Raw genomic sequence first — 12781 nt, 5'->3', positions numbered from 1 at the left:
CATAAGGTGGAAGGCAGGATTATTAAATGTTTTTTTCCCCTTTCCCTCCAAATAATTAACGAACTGTTTAGTATCATTCACAGAATAATGCTGCTTTATCCAGTTTTAAAATATCACCATTATTGTTTAGTATTTTAAATATATATATTGAAGTCTGTGCCTACACTTTCTGTTAGTTAAAATGGATTCACTTGCTCTGTCATTGTGCTGTTTTAGTGATTCTAGATTCGGCATGTTCTCTTTTTGTTGTTGTTTTCTGTTTTTTAATACTTTATTGGGAAATTCATGTAATGTAAAACTAACCATTTTTAAGTGTACGATTCAATGGTATTTTGTACATTCACACTGTTGTGCAGCCATCGTCTCTACTGAGATCCAAATGAAAACCCGGTGCTCACGGAGCAGTGACTCCCTGTTCCCTCCCACCTCCCACCTCAGCCCCTGGCAAGCACCAGTCTGCTTTCTGTGTCTAGGGATTTATCTATTCTGGACAATTCCTGTAAATGGAACCACGCAGCATGTGGTCTTTTGGGCCTGGCTTCTTTCACTTAGCAGGGTGTCGCCAGGGCTCCCCCATGCCGCTCCTTTTCAGGGCTGAGTCATGCCCCGTTGCGTGGCTAGACCACGTTTTGCTTATCCAGTCCTCTGTCCGTGGACACTGGGGTAGTTTCTTCTGGTGCTTGCGAATAAGATTCCTGGTGTTTTAAAGTTGAGCCCCTTCATTTTAATTTTAAAGGTGAAGGCACAGGATGGTCGAGTACCTTGTCCAAGGCCCCAAACCTTGACCTTCTCCGAGGTGCTGTCTTCCTGGACTGCCAGTGCCCCTGCCCGCAGGGGCTCCAGCCTCTCAGCAAACCCCTGGCGTGCGTGCTCTCATTTCAGCAGCCCTCACGCTAAGTGAGGCTGATCCTAAGTAGCCTACACCTAAAGTGGTTACCAGAACTGAGACCAGACCTGTGATTGGCTGAGTAGCCCGCCTGGCACCTTAATCTAGCAAATATTGTCATTTTCACTTACGTCACAGGCTTTCTCTAAGTTATGCCCTCCCTTCACAGCATCTACCTTTGAGCAGAATCATCGGTAATTCCTATAGCCATATGTCCTTGAATTTCCAGAACATTCCCAACTACAAATAGAGTTCCCCACCCTACCACCACCCCCAATAGAAAGTTTTACAGTTAAACCTCGAAGGACCCTCGCTCACTTCATGGGTCCCAGGCTTTTGGAAAAAAGTGTTCACTTGTACTTTAAGGTCAGTGGGTCTTGGATCCCCTGTTCCCCAGAGAGTCGTGGCTCCCAAGGGTCCAGAGACCCTCAGTGGTAAGAGCCCCCATGCGTGCGGTGTCCCGTGGTGAGGACTTCGGGCCAGCACTGTCCCTGTGTGCAGCGTAAGCCCGTAAGCCAGGGGCCCCAGGCAGCCGCCACCCCACAGCCCTCGGTTCCGCATCTGCCGAGCAGCCCTAGCCAGCCAGTAAGACCAATTTCCCAGGGAAAACCTTGAAATCAGGTAAGCGTTCATTACTGCTGTGAAAGGCAGTCACTGGCTCTTTGAGCCTGCCTGGAGGGTGAGCGCCCCAGTCCTCCTGCAGGAATGGGGGGAAATGGGCAGCCGCCGTCTCGTCTCGTCTCGCACGGGGGCAGCCGGTGGCCCCTGCAAGCCTGCCCCTGCCTGGGCTCTTGAACGGGGAGGTGAGCCCAGGTGGTGTCCTGTTAACTGTCAGGTTGAACCCGTCTTTCCACATTGCTCTTGGGGGCTACAGCCGTTGTGGTCTTGTTGGAAATAAGTCGAGAATAAGCTTGCTGCCCGAGGAAGGTGCCCTGTTGTCGGAGTGCGTGGGCATTCACAAGTGTGATTGCCCAGCTTCTCCATAGAGAAGCCCTGCCCGCCAGCAGCCTGCATTAGAAGGGGGGGATTGAAGCACGCCCGACACAGGAGAGAGTGCCATTGGGGATGGGCTCTGTCCTCTGTAGGGTTGGGACCCTGTTGAGAAGGAGTCTGAGGCTGCCTTCGGGCTCAGCAGGAAGAAAGACCGGCAGCTGTTTTCATAATGAGTAGAGGAGCAGAGATGTCTTTTAAGAGCTATGGGAATCTAGAGAAGCACAAAATACAGCTAGAGACCACACAGACACTTCGCACAATAGAGGCGCTAGGCCAGGAAGCAGAGAGAAAAGTTAAGCTTCATTTAGTTTTACCGTGACGAAATATTCTTGTAAAATACACAAAGTGTAGGAAAAAAAAAAAATCAGAATTCAGCTATCCAGAGCAATAAATGCTGTTATTTGGGGCGATTTTTCCAAGTCTTTTTCTAAACCTCTGTGTATTTTCCAAATGCACACAGTTTTGTATCCTATTTTCATTTTCGGCAGGCACTGTTATTTACACATCTTCCCACTACCTTGGGTAAGGTTTTGAAACGTAAGCCCAGGCATGCAGCGAGGTGCCTTTCTCATCCGTCATTCATCCCAAGGTGTTATAAATTGATCCAGGATTAGACTATTCCCTTATAGTTTATCTTAAATGCCATTCTGGAGTCAGCGTCACCCCAGCATGGGCACCTAGCTCATGAACATTAGGTGAACGGAGCTAGAATTTATTTAGCGCAAGAGACTGTGAGAGAATTGGCATGAGCGGAGGCTCTTACGGTGGGTTGTGAACACTTTCCAGATACCTCCCGTTTCACAGGTGACGAAACGGAGGCACACGTTGTTTTGGTCAGTGTTATGGAAGCTAACATACCTTTGGACATTCACATAGGTAGTGTGCAGCTCAGTCAAGCTTTGCAAACTGAACACGTACATGTGTAACTAGTACACAGATCAAGAAGTAGAACACGATCACCCGGGAAACCTGGGGGCCAGTCCCCACCTCCCCAGGAGGACATGCCCTCCTGACTTGGTGGGCTTGGAGTCGTTGTACCAGTTCCTAAAATTCAGGTACATGGAATTGTTCAGCGTGTGCGATTCCACCGCTGTCTTCCTTGTGTGATGATTGTGCGAGGCTCACAGGCCTTAAAAGGACCTCGCAGGTGGGAAGCGGATTTGGCTCAACTGATAGCGTCCACCTGCTCCATGGGAGGTCCAGGGTTCAAACCCCAGGCCTCCTGACCCGTGTGGAGCTGGCCCATGCGCAGTGCTGATGTGCGCAAGGAGTGCCCTGCCACGCAGGGGTGTCCCCCGCGTAGGGGAGCTGCATGTGCAAAGGATGCGCCCTACAACGAGAGCCACCCAGCACGAAGAAAGTGCAGCGTGCCCAGGAGTGGCGCCGCACACATGGAGAGCTGACGCAGCAGGATGATGCAACAAAAAGAGACACAGATTCCCATGCTGCTGACAAGAATGTAAACGGACATGGAAGAACATGCAGCGAATGGACACAGAGAGCAGACAACTGGGGGGGGGCGGGAACAAATAAAATATAAAAAATAAATCTTAAAAAAAAAAGAAAGGAACTCGCAGGCAACCTCCGCATCGGGGGCAGAACTGGAATGCAGACTCCCTCTCCTCCCGTTCTTGGAGAATGTGGAGAGGGCGAGTTTGCGGGCTTTGGGGGAGCCTGAGAAAGAAACTTGGGTAGAAAGAGTCAGGGCAGATCTGGGGTTTTCGAGGAAGTCCAGGGGAGGAAGCAGGCACAGGTGCTTCGCGAGCTGATCCTGAGCAGGGACACGATCGCAGACACTGGGCGGAGAGGGTGGCCACGACCAAAGGCGTGAACGGGCGTCCCAGCAGGGAGGGTCCTGAGCAGCACCCAAGCTCAGGGTGAGTGTGGGAGTCAGGGGGCCAGGGGAGCAGACAGCAGGAATTTCCATTTGCCAAGAGCTTGCCCTGTGCTGGGAGCACTGTGCCCATAACACACCACACACACACACAATCACAGCATCCCCATCATAACCCTAGGAGGTAGATGCACTCATTGCACCCACTTTTAGACAGGAGAGTTGAGGCTCGAGGGGTGAAATGACTTTCCCTAGCTAGGCAGCTGGTAAGGAGCAGAAGTGGGATACAGACTCGGAAAGTCTTGCTCTCAAAGCCTCACTCCGGATCACTGCCCTTTGGCGTAAACACATGGAGTAAAAGGCATCGGGGGTGGGAGCCAGCAGTGGTGACCCCCGTTGCCAGTGGTTTGAGTGGCGTAAAACGCCGAGAACAGGTGCTGTAGCTGATGAGAGGGGGTTGTTGGCCCAGAGTCGAGACACTGTTGAACCAGGCAAGTGTACTGTGGACTAGCTAGGGTCTTTCCCCCCAGTGGATTTGCCTGGGGCCAGCGTCAGCCTCCGTGTTCTTGCTTCATGGCCGAGTGTGTTGATATCTGCAACGTCAGGAGAGCCTGGCTTGGGGAGGAAGTTGATTTGATTACAGTTTTATAAGATTTTCTTGGGCTGGTCTTGGTCTTGTGGATTTCTCTTGGATCCAGTAGTTTCGGGGCGGAGGCCTTTCCCCAGCCCTTTAGCCAAGTCACACAGATGTTCAGGGCCCCCTAGAAGAATGTGTTAGAACAGCCTCATTCAAGAACAGAGAAAGAGGTGTAGGGGTCAGAACGGTACCGATCTCTTCAACCACGACTGTGTTTTTTATCTCGGGCAATAATGGGATTATCAGTTTTTTTCACCAAGTTGATTCCTTTTAAGGTCATTAATTTTATCCGTATCCAGTGGAAATTGTGCTCATTTTAAATTAAAATAAAAGTTACAGTGCCCTTCTGTTTTTGGAAACCTAATCTATTAAAGCTGATATAATCAGGCTGTTTACAAGTTCACTGTGGGTCAGAACAACAGTGTTTACACACACACACACACACAGGATATTCGATTAGCAGGCAGAGGAAGCGCGCACACCGATGGGATGTGTTTACCCTGAACCCAGCGGCCCTGGTTCTCAGTTTGTTTGAATGTCATATTAGCTGGGGATATCCCCTCTGTGACGCAGAATCTTGCAGCAAACAGTTGGGTGTAGCCGCCTGGGAGATAGAAATGCTTGCACCAGGGCTTTTCCAAGCAGGCGTCTGGATGGCAGGGAAAACCATTTTGGAGATGCTTCCACAAACCCCGCACGCAGTCGGAGGCTTCGGGGCAGGACGGCAAAGGCTTCCAGCCAGGGCGCAGGAGCGGGTAGAGGACGGCGGCGGAGCAGTAGAAGGCCTGGTCCTCGTGGGGGCCTGGAGCGCACATTTCCTGGGTGAAAACAAGGGCCGTTTTGGAAGCACAGGCCGCCCGGGCAGTGCTTTCAGCTGGGAATGCAGGACAGGCCCTGCGTGGTGAAATCGCATTCCTCTGCTGGGAAATCCCATGATGGTGTCCCCCCCAAAAAAAGCCACAGTTGTTGAGCTGGACCACAGGGCCCCGTGGGAGTCCCCCTGGTGACTGCCAGCGCCCGTGACCTCACCTCTTGGCACCTCGGAGCACAGGCTCTTCTCTTTGCTCAGACCCGCCCTCTCTCCCACCTTCCTTCCCTAACTCCCGATTCCACGCCCACCCTCAGCTCAGTGCCACCTGCCCGGGGGGCCTACCCCCATGGCTCCTCCCGTCCACCTGGCGTAGGATGGGCAGTTCTCTTGATCGGCCCTAACAGCCTGAGCACAGTTAATTTGACGTTATTAGTTGTCCCATGGTGGCTTATTATCTCCTCTGTGCGGGGCCTTTCAGCGTGTGTGCGTGCATGTGCATGTGTGTGTGCGCGTGTGTGTACGTGTGTGCAATTGTGCACTTGTGTGTGCATGTGTGCAGGCCCCTACCCATTGGCGACTGACATTTGCCATGAACAAGGCTGAAAGTAGTTCTCTAATTTGCAGAATAATCTCAAACCCTTGGAATGGTCCTTCGGTTCGCCTCCTTGGATTTGTCAGTCGAGCAGCATATCCAGCTGAATGGCTGCAGACGGACGTCACGGGTCCAAAGCCGTTGGCCACTGTGGCAGCTTAATGAGTACATTGATCCTCGTGTCGGGTCAAACAGAATACACTGGTTTGGTGAATCCACCGACTTTTTTTGGGTCCTGTCCACTGAAGAGCTCCAGCCGTGGATGCCTTTGACCTATGCTGTTCGCTTGCTCCCCTGGCTAAGGGGAGGGCAGGCATCCTTTCTTATTTTGATTTTTTTTTTTTTAAACTGTGTACTTACCAGGCTCTGGGCTAATTGTTTGGGGTGCTGAACTCTTCTGCTCAATCTAGGTGATTCAAGAAATGAAACTCAAGTGCATACTGAATTTCTGAATTCATTCTTTTCGTGAAAAATGATGCCTACAGAAAAGTGTAAAGCTCTCCTTCCTCCACCATGTCCCATTCCTCCCCAACACACTGACCTTCCAGTCTTTTTTCAGTGTCTTCACATTCAAAACAGGCAGCTCTATAGAAAGCAAATAGTATATTTTGATAAGTTTCTCTACTTAAACATTGAAGATATCCTATTAATGGTACCTTTTTGCAATTTGCTTTTTCACTCAACAGACATTGTGGAGCTGTTTCTGTGTTAGTGCAGTAGAACTACACAAACTGGGCCAACTGTTTACATCCCTCTAGATTCCAGATTGCCTGGAATAACCACCACCCGCCAGTCCCTCTGCGAGTACAGCCACCTACGTGCCCCACAGGCTCACTGGGTGCGCTCAGGAAACCCCGTGCATTTCCTTCCCGGGAGTCGCATTGTACATTGACCAGGAGCCGGCTGTGTTTGCCCCCAGACCTGATTATGCCAGTTGCATGTATTACTGTAATGACATAATTTATTTGAAGAATACATAAATTTATAGAATATGAGTGTGAAAAGAAAGCGATTGTCTTTTGTGAAAACCACGTGGAATGCTTAGGAAAGCCTCAGAGTGGTGTCGCCGGAAAAATAAAAACAAAACAGCTGCTGCGGGTGGGAGAAATGTAAAAGAACGGGAGAGCCGTGCCTGTACTTCCTCGGGCCAGTTGCCCCACTCACTTCCACGCCAGCGTAGTCTTGTCCCTGCCCCTGGGCACCCTGGACACAGCCTGAGTGAGGACCCCAATGCACGTCCCGTGCACAGGTCACGTGCTTCTGGGGTGGGGGCTGACTTGCAGAGGTGCTGGGTTCGGACATTCTTAATTCCAGGTTCTTTTAAAGACTCCCAAGCTGGGGACGCCTCGAAGACGGTAAGTTAAGTCTTTTACCCGAGAAGAGGGTTAAAAGAGACACCAGGCACCCAACGCTCAGCTCTTCAGCCGGTGCTAGTTCCAGGCCTTTGACTGGTGGTACTATTCTCTGTCCCCAGCGTGGAAGATCAGAGAAGGGATTTTTCACGCTGGGGCAGGGCGTCTAGAACCGTGGCTTCACCCTTTGGAGGGCTGTGAGTTCTCTGTCCCAGGTCTAGCGAAAGGTAAGCTCAGGCATCCATCTGCAAGGTCGCCTGGGCGTCATGGCGCCTGTGTTCGCCTCCTGACTCCGCGCCTTGCTTGCTGTGTGGCCTTGGGATACCCATCTGATAAGTGGGCTGTGTTGCCTTGGGGAATCCAAAGACAGTGGTCTGGAGAAGCCCAGAGTGGCAAAGCCACCTAAGCTTCGTGGCCACCTTTACCCTAAGCAGAATGATGCCCCTTCCCTCCCCGTCACACCTGGCGGCCACATGACAGCCTGGTGGCCCTCTCTCTCGGCCTCATGAGAACACTTGGAAACAGTCACATCTACCCCCGTGGACTGCTCTTGTGGCTAAGCGATCCCCATGCCGAAGGTTCAGTGATACCCAGTGCGCGGCCACTGTTCCCCTGAGATTTGCTGAGGGTACGTGCAGGCTTCTCCCAACAGAGCCATGGGCTGACTGTGCTGGGAGAGGTCAGGGCCGAGGTTTAAGAGTCTGACCCCAGGAGCCAGACCCTCGGGTTCAAGTCCTGGCTTGTGGTCTGTGGCCGTGGACAAATCACTGTCCCCTCCATGCTCCAGTTGCCTCATCTGTGGCCGTGGCCAAGATAAAACGAGCCTACATAAAGTGCTTGGAGCAGTGCCCAGTGTCCAGAGCAGGCCCAACGAAGACAAGGTTTCGTTTTCTGGGACCAAGAGGAATTCTTACCTGGCTTAGGTGGTCCAGCCCTCCCAGAAAATAACTACCTTTGACTTCATTGTTTGAAAAGCAATCCCCGCATATGACCTCTGAAGTCCCTTTTGTTTCCACCTTCTACTTGATCTCTAAAGGGTTTTCTGACCGGATTGCTGGTGTGAACCATACTGTGGGGGCAGGGGGGTATCTTAGGCGAATGCAACTATTTTAAGGAACTTTTGCACATTTTTATTTGCATGCCCCTGGCACAAGAAATCTTTGTTGTGAACGAGGCTCTTCGGGTGACAGTTCTCCTTAGAAAACGGTCCCTTAGCTCTGGGGAGGGAGGACAGCAGCAAGAGAAGCAGTGCAGGCGTGGGACGTGGCGAGGTGGCCCTTGGCCCCGACCCGTTCCGTTCCGTTCCCTCCAGGGGCCGCCCTCATCCCCTCTGAGCCCCTGCCCACGCGGTGGGATTCGCAGAGACTGACCCAAGTATTTGCCAGCGGTCTGTGTCGGCGCGTCCCATTTAAACGTGGGTGACGGAGAGGGAGGGATTTCGTTCTGAAACAAGGTGGAGGCCGGGAAGTTATGCACCTGGAAAACGGTGGATTTTTATTGCCAAGTGGCTCTGATGGGACGCAAGGCCAACCCGACGTCCTGAGAGTGTCCCCGTGAAGGAATTACCCGCAGGGCGCTCCTGCCCGCGGCGGGGGAGCGTGTGCGCGCGCACTCTCGAGCGCGTGCGTGCAGGAAGCCTCTTGTTTATAAATATTTCCTCCTCCCAGCAGCCTGCACCTGGCTTCCCAGGCCTCCTCGTGGCTGCGCCCAAGAGCCTGAGCGCTCCCACTCCAGCCCTGGCGCCAGGCCTCCCGCAGCGGTATGTGTAGGGGGTGTGGGGGTGTGGGGAGGGGGTGTGTTCCCCATCTCTGGAGTTGAGTAACTTTATGAGTGGAACTTCAAACCCTCTGTCATCCACAGGTCACAGTTCAACTCCTTATTTTCCTGGCAGACAAGGCCACGCTTGGCCCAGGCTCAATATTTTCATTTTCATCTCCTGCCAGTTCCTTACCAGGCACTCGGTGCCCCAGCCACAAACAACATTTTGCCGTTTCCCAAAGAGCCCATAATCTCGGGCACTTCTGGCCCTTTGAAGATGCGATGCCCCCGGGCCGGGTACCCCCTTCTTTTTCCTCTTTCGTGGCCCAGCCCAAATGGGCGTGAAAGCCTTCTAGGCCCCCAGGCCGAGCCCGCCCTCCCCTGGGCTCCCCCAGCCTTCCCCGTCCTTGTGAAGCACACATGGATTGTAATTGTTTCTTGAGCGCCCGCATCACCCCAGCAAACGCCATGCTCCTTGAGAAGCAGAGCGTGTGGCTCGTCTTTCGAGCACAGGGCCTGGCAGGTGAGTTGGTGCTCAGCGCCCATCAGAGTGAAGGGGCGGAAGTTTCGGTTCTGTAGGAAGACGCTCGTGTTGTGTAGCTAGAAGAGACTTTGTAGACAACACACTGGTAATATTTTCACCTTTTGCATGTGGCGTGGTGACTCTGCAGGGCCCTGTGTTCAGCCTCTTACTGCTGTGAATGCATTTGAGCTGTACAGCTCTGTGAGGCAGGGACCAGCGTTACCCCCAGCTTGCAGATGGAGAAATGAGGCTCAGAAAGGAGCTGCTCGCTTAAACCTCCACAGTTATAGGTGATGATCCACGGTGCTCACCTGGAAACTGGGATAGGTTACCCTTGACTATTGTTTTGTCCTGGGAACCAAACCCCCCCCTCCCCCCCGGCATCGTTTCTGTGCGCTGGTGTCTTTTGAGCTCCAAATGAGCAACGCTGGGTGCGGGACCCACCCTGCCTGCCCTGCCATGTGCCCCAGGATCTTTGCACAGGATTTCCGCGTGGGGCTGGCCAGTCTGGAGCTCAGCTGAACCAGAGCGCCTCTCCCGACAGGCCCGAAGAGAATCCCTAAATTTGCTGCCGGCAGTGCCACCCCTCCGGCTGGAGGCGAGCCCAGTGGAGGCAGGGACACGCGCCACGGCCCCGCCTCTGCTGGAAGTGGGGCAGCGCTGCAGTCTGGGAGCAAGGCAGGCCATGCTCGCCGTGAGTGACAGCGCTGGAGAGCGTCACGGCCAGCAGCCCGGGATGAAAGGCAGTTGATGGATACTAGACTCTCCCGTTCACCCGCGTTTTCATGAATTAGAATTTCCCCCACATCCTCCTGCAGGGGCCCGGCCGCCTGGGCGGGGAGGCGGGGAACAGCGGCCGAGGGTCTGAGGAGCCCCGGGCCTTCCCTCGGAGCCACGAGCTCACAGTCCTGCCCTACTTCTTCCACGGCACCAGAGGGGAGGGGGGAACACACAGAGAAGGGCCCCGCTCGCCGGCAGCGGGGGCTCACGGGGGTGCTGCGCGTGGCGGAGCCGAGGACGCAGGGGGACGAGAGTGGTCAGTTTAGTGGGAAGGAAGACTTGGGCTGCAAATACTTTCAGGAATTACCCCCATGGTCGGTTTTCTTTAGGCTTGGCAGAGAAGGGGAAGTGGGGCTGAGTAATGGGCTCATCATCCATCCATCTGTCCGTCTGTCCATCTATCCATCCATCCATCCATCCATCCATCCATCCATCCATCCATCCATCCATCCATCCATCCAGGCACTGGGGGCCTACATCCCAGCATGTTCAGAACACTGGGGATAGAGGGGTGAGCAAAAGCTATGTTCTGCCCTCAGGAAGCTTCCAGACTAGTGGAGGAGAGAGAGAGTCACATGTCGTAGCGCGGGGTGACCAAGTAGGGTGGCACAGTGCAGCTCACTCTTCATTCATGCAGCTGTCGCCCGTTCCTTGACTACTAGCACTTCCTGTGCTCCCGGTGTTGTTCTTAATGGCTACAGGCCACATGTGGCTGTTTTAAAAATGGGTTAAAATTAGGCAACATAGAAAATTCAGTTCCTCAGGTGGCTGACGGAGCCACATTTCTAGTGCTCCATAGCCACGTGTGGCCAGTGGCTCCCCTATTGGATGGCACAGATCTAGAAAGTTCCACTGGGCCTGGACCCTGTGAGGTGCTGGCAAAGGCTCCCTGTCCCCGAGGAGTTCACAGTCTCGTGGTTTGGGAGATACTATGGCTGAGGAAGGGGGTCCTGAGGGACGAGACTGGAGGTGGGCAGAGGCCAGGCCACCTGGACTTGCAGGAGCCCTGCACCCTGACCCTCCCAGAGTCCCTGGCAGCCCTCCCGGTCCCTGGGGTTTCCCAAGAGCCTCTGGTCCTGGGCATGCTGGGCGGGGGAAGGGTCCCCCAGACCAGGCAGCCAGCCTGGAGGGGGGTCTCCTTTGCAGGGTGAGGGGTAGGCGTGTCGCTGTAAGGGTGAAGCTGGGCCTTGGAGACAGATGGCCCCTTTGGTAGTGGAGGTGGGAGATGGGGAGCGGGCAAGGGTGGGAAGGAAGTGGCCTGTGTAGGGCCGTCTGGGCCCTACATGGTCCCAACGTGTCCCCAACATGTCCATTCAACACACCGAAGAAAACGATTCAGAAAGCGGCGCCTCTCCCTTTTGCGGAATCGCCAAGTTGCCAGGCTTGCTCACAGTTCCGGGGCAGCAAAGGGGAATCTGGTGCATGTGGCGGGTCGGAGGGGCCCTGGCCGGGCCCAGCTTCTGCCCCACATGCCGTGGGGGAAGAGGACGCGCGTCGGGGACAGGAAGACCTCGGGTCAGCTCTGTGCTTACCAACCGCCGTGCCCCTCCGATCCCAGCTGCCTTCTCTGCAACATGGCGGCCGAATCGTCACGTGGAAGTGCTGCTGGGGCAATTTTTAGATGAGGGTTCCAGCAGCCCTTGGTTGAGAGCTTGACCTTGAGCCAGGCGTTGTGCTTTATACTTTACACCAAGATTCCCCAGCCCCGGCACTGCTGACTCTGGGCTGGATAATCCCCAGGGGGAGTCCCGTGCACAGTAGGATGCTGAGAAGCAGCCCTGGCCTTGACCCACTGTGCCAGTGGCACCCCTGCCCCACCTGTGAAAGTGAAACTGTCTCCAGACAATTTTGTCAAAGGGCTCCTGGGGGCAAATATGCCAGTTGAGAGCCCCTGCTCTACCCAGGTCGTCCCATTTCATGCTTGTGGCAACCTGCTGTCCAGGACCCGAGCGTACCTGTCGGTGCTGGCGTTGGAACCCAGGTCTGTCTGGCTTGGGCCTGGGCTCTCAGCTGCTGGGCTGTTTACTAGCCGCCTGGCACATAGTAGGTGGTCAGGGACAGAGAGCTCTTTTGGTGATCGGGCTTATTTGATATCAAACCAGATTCAGGAGCTGGAGATGCCGGATGAGTCGGGCACAGCTCTGCCCCCTCCCTGGGCTCCGACTTGCTGCCATTTGACCGGGAGTAACCAGGTGACCAGCTGGAGGGTGTGCAGAGCCATTTTTACTTCTTAAGCAATGATTAACCCAGCCCAGCCGATAAATCAGTCAGCAGTCAGAACTTTACCCTGAAAAATGCCAGCCTTGCAGAGCAGGCCGTTGTTTCACATCTGCTCTTTCTTCATCAGACCTTTATTCCCAGTGAGGCCAGAGCGGGCTGAGGGCTGTTGGGAAATTCCTTTCCAGTGAGTTCCGCTGCCTGTTCCTTGACAGCCCTGGTCTACAGGGTGCCCCCAGGACGCTGGCCTCATGGGGGAACCGTCCTTCTGCATTCCGTGTGTGCGTGGGGGGCAGTACGGAAGAGGGGCCCCCGTGGTCCCGAGAGGAAGCCGAGCCTCCCGTGCTTATTTGCCTTTGGAAATTGCACCAGCAGTGACGAAATCGCCCACATGGCGT

General features: G+C 54.2%; 1 protein-coding gene across 1 annotated transcript in view; it reads left to right on the top strand.

Moving 5' to 3' along the window:
• The window catches only part of CMIP (c-Maf inducing protein), a 226521-nt gene that overhangs the window by 79578 nt on the left and 134162 nt on the right, over positions 1-12781 (top strand). The window lies entirely within an intron of this gene.

The sequence above is a fragment of the Dasypus novemcinctus genome, chromosome 18 (genome assembly GCF_030445035.2).
Source record: "Dasypus novemcinctus isolate mDasNov1 chromosome 18, mDasNov1.1.hap2, whole genome shotgun sequence".
Classification (NCBI taxonomy): Eukaryota; Metazoa; Chordata; class Mammalia; order Cingulata; family Dasypodidae; genus Dasypus; species Dasypus novemcinctus.
Note: the sequence above shows the minus strand (reverse complement) of the source record. Positions and strands in the feature narration are given on the sequence as shown.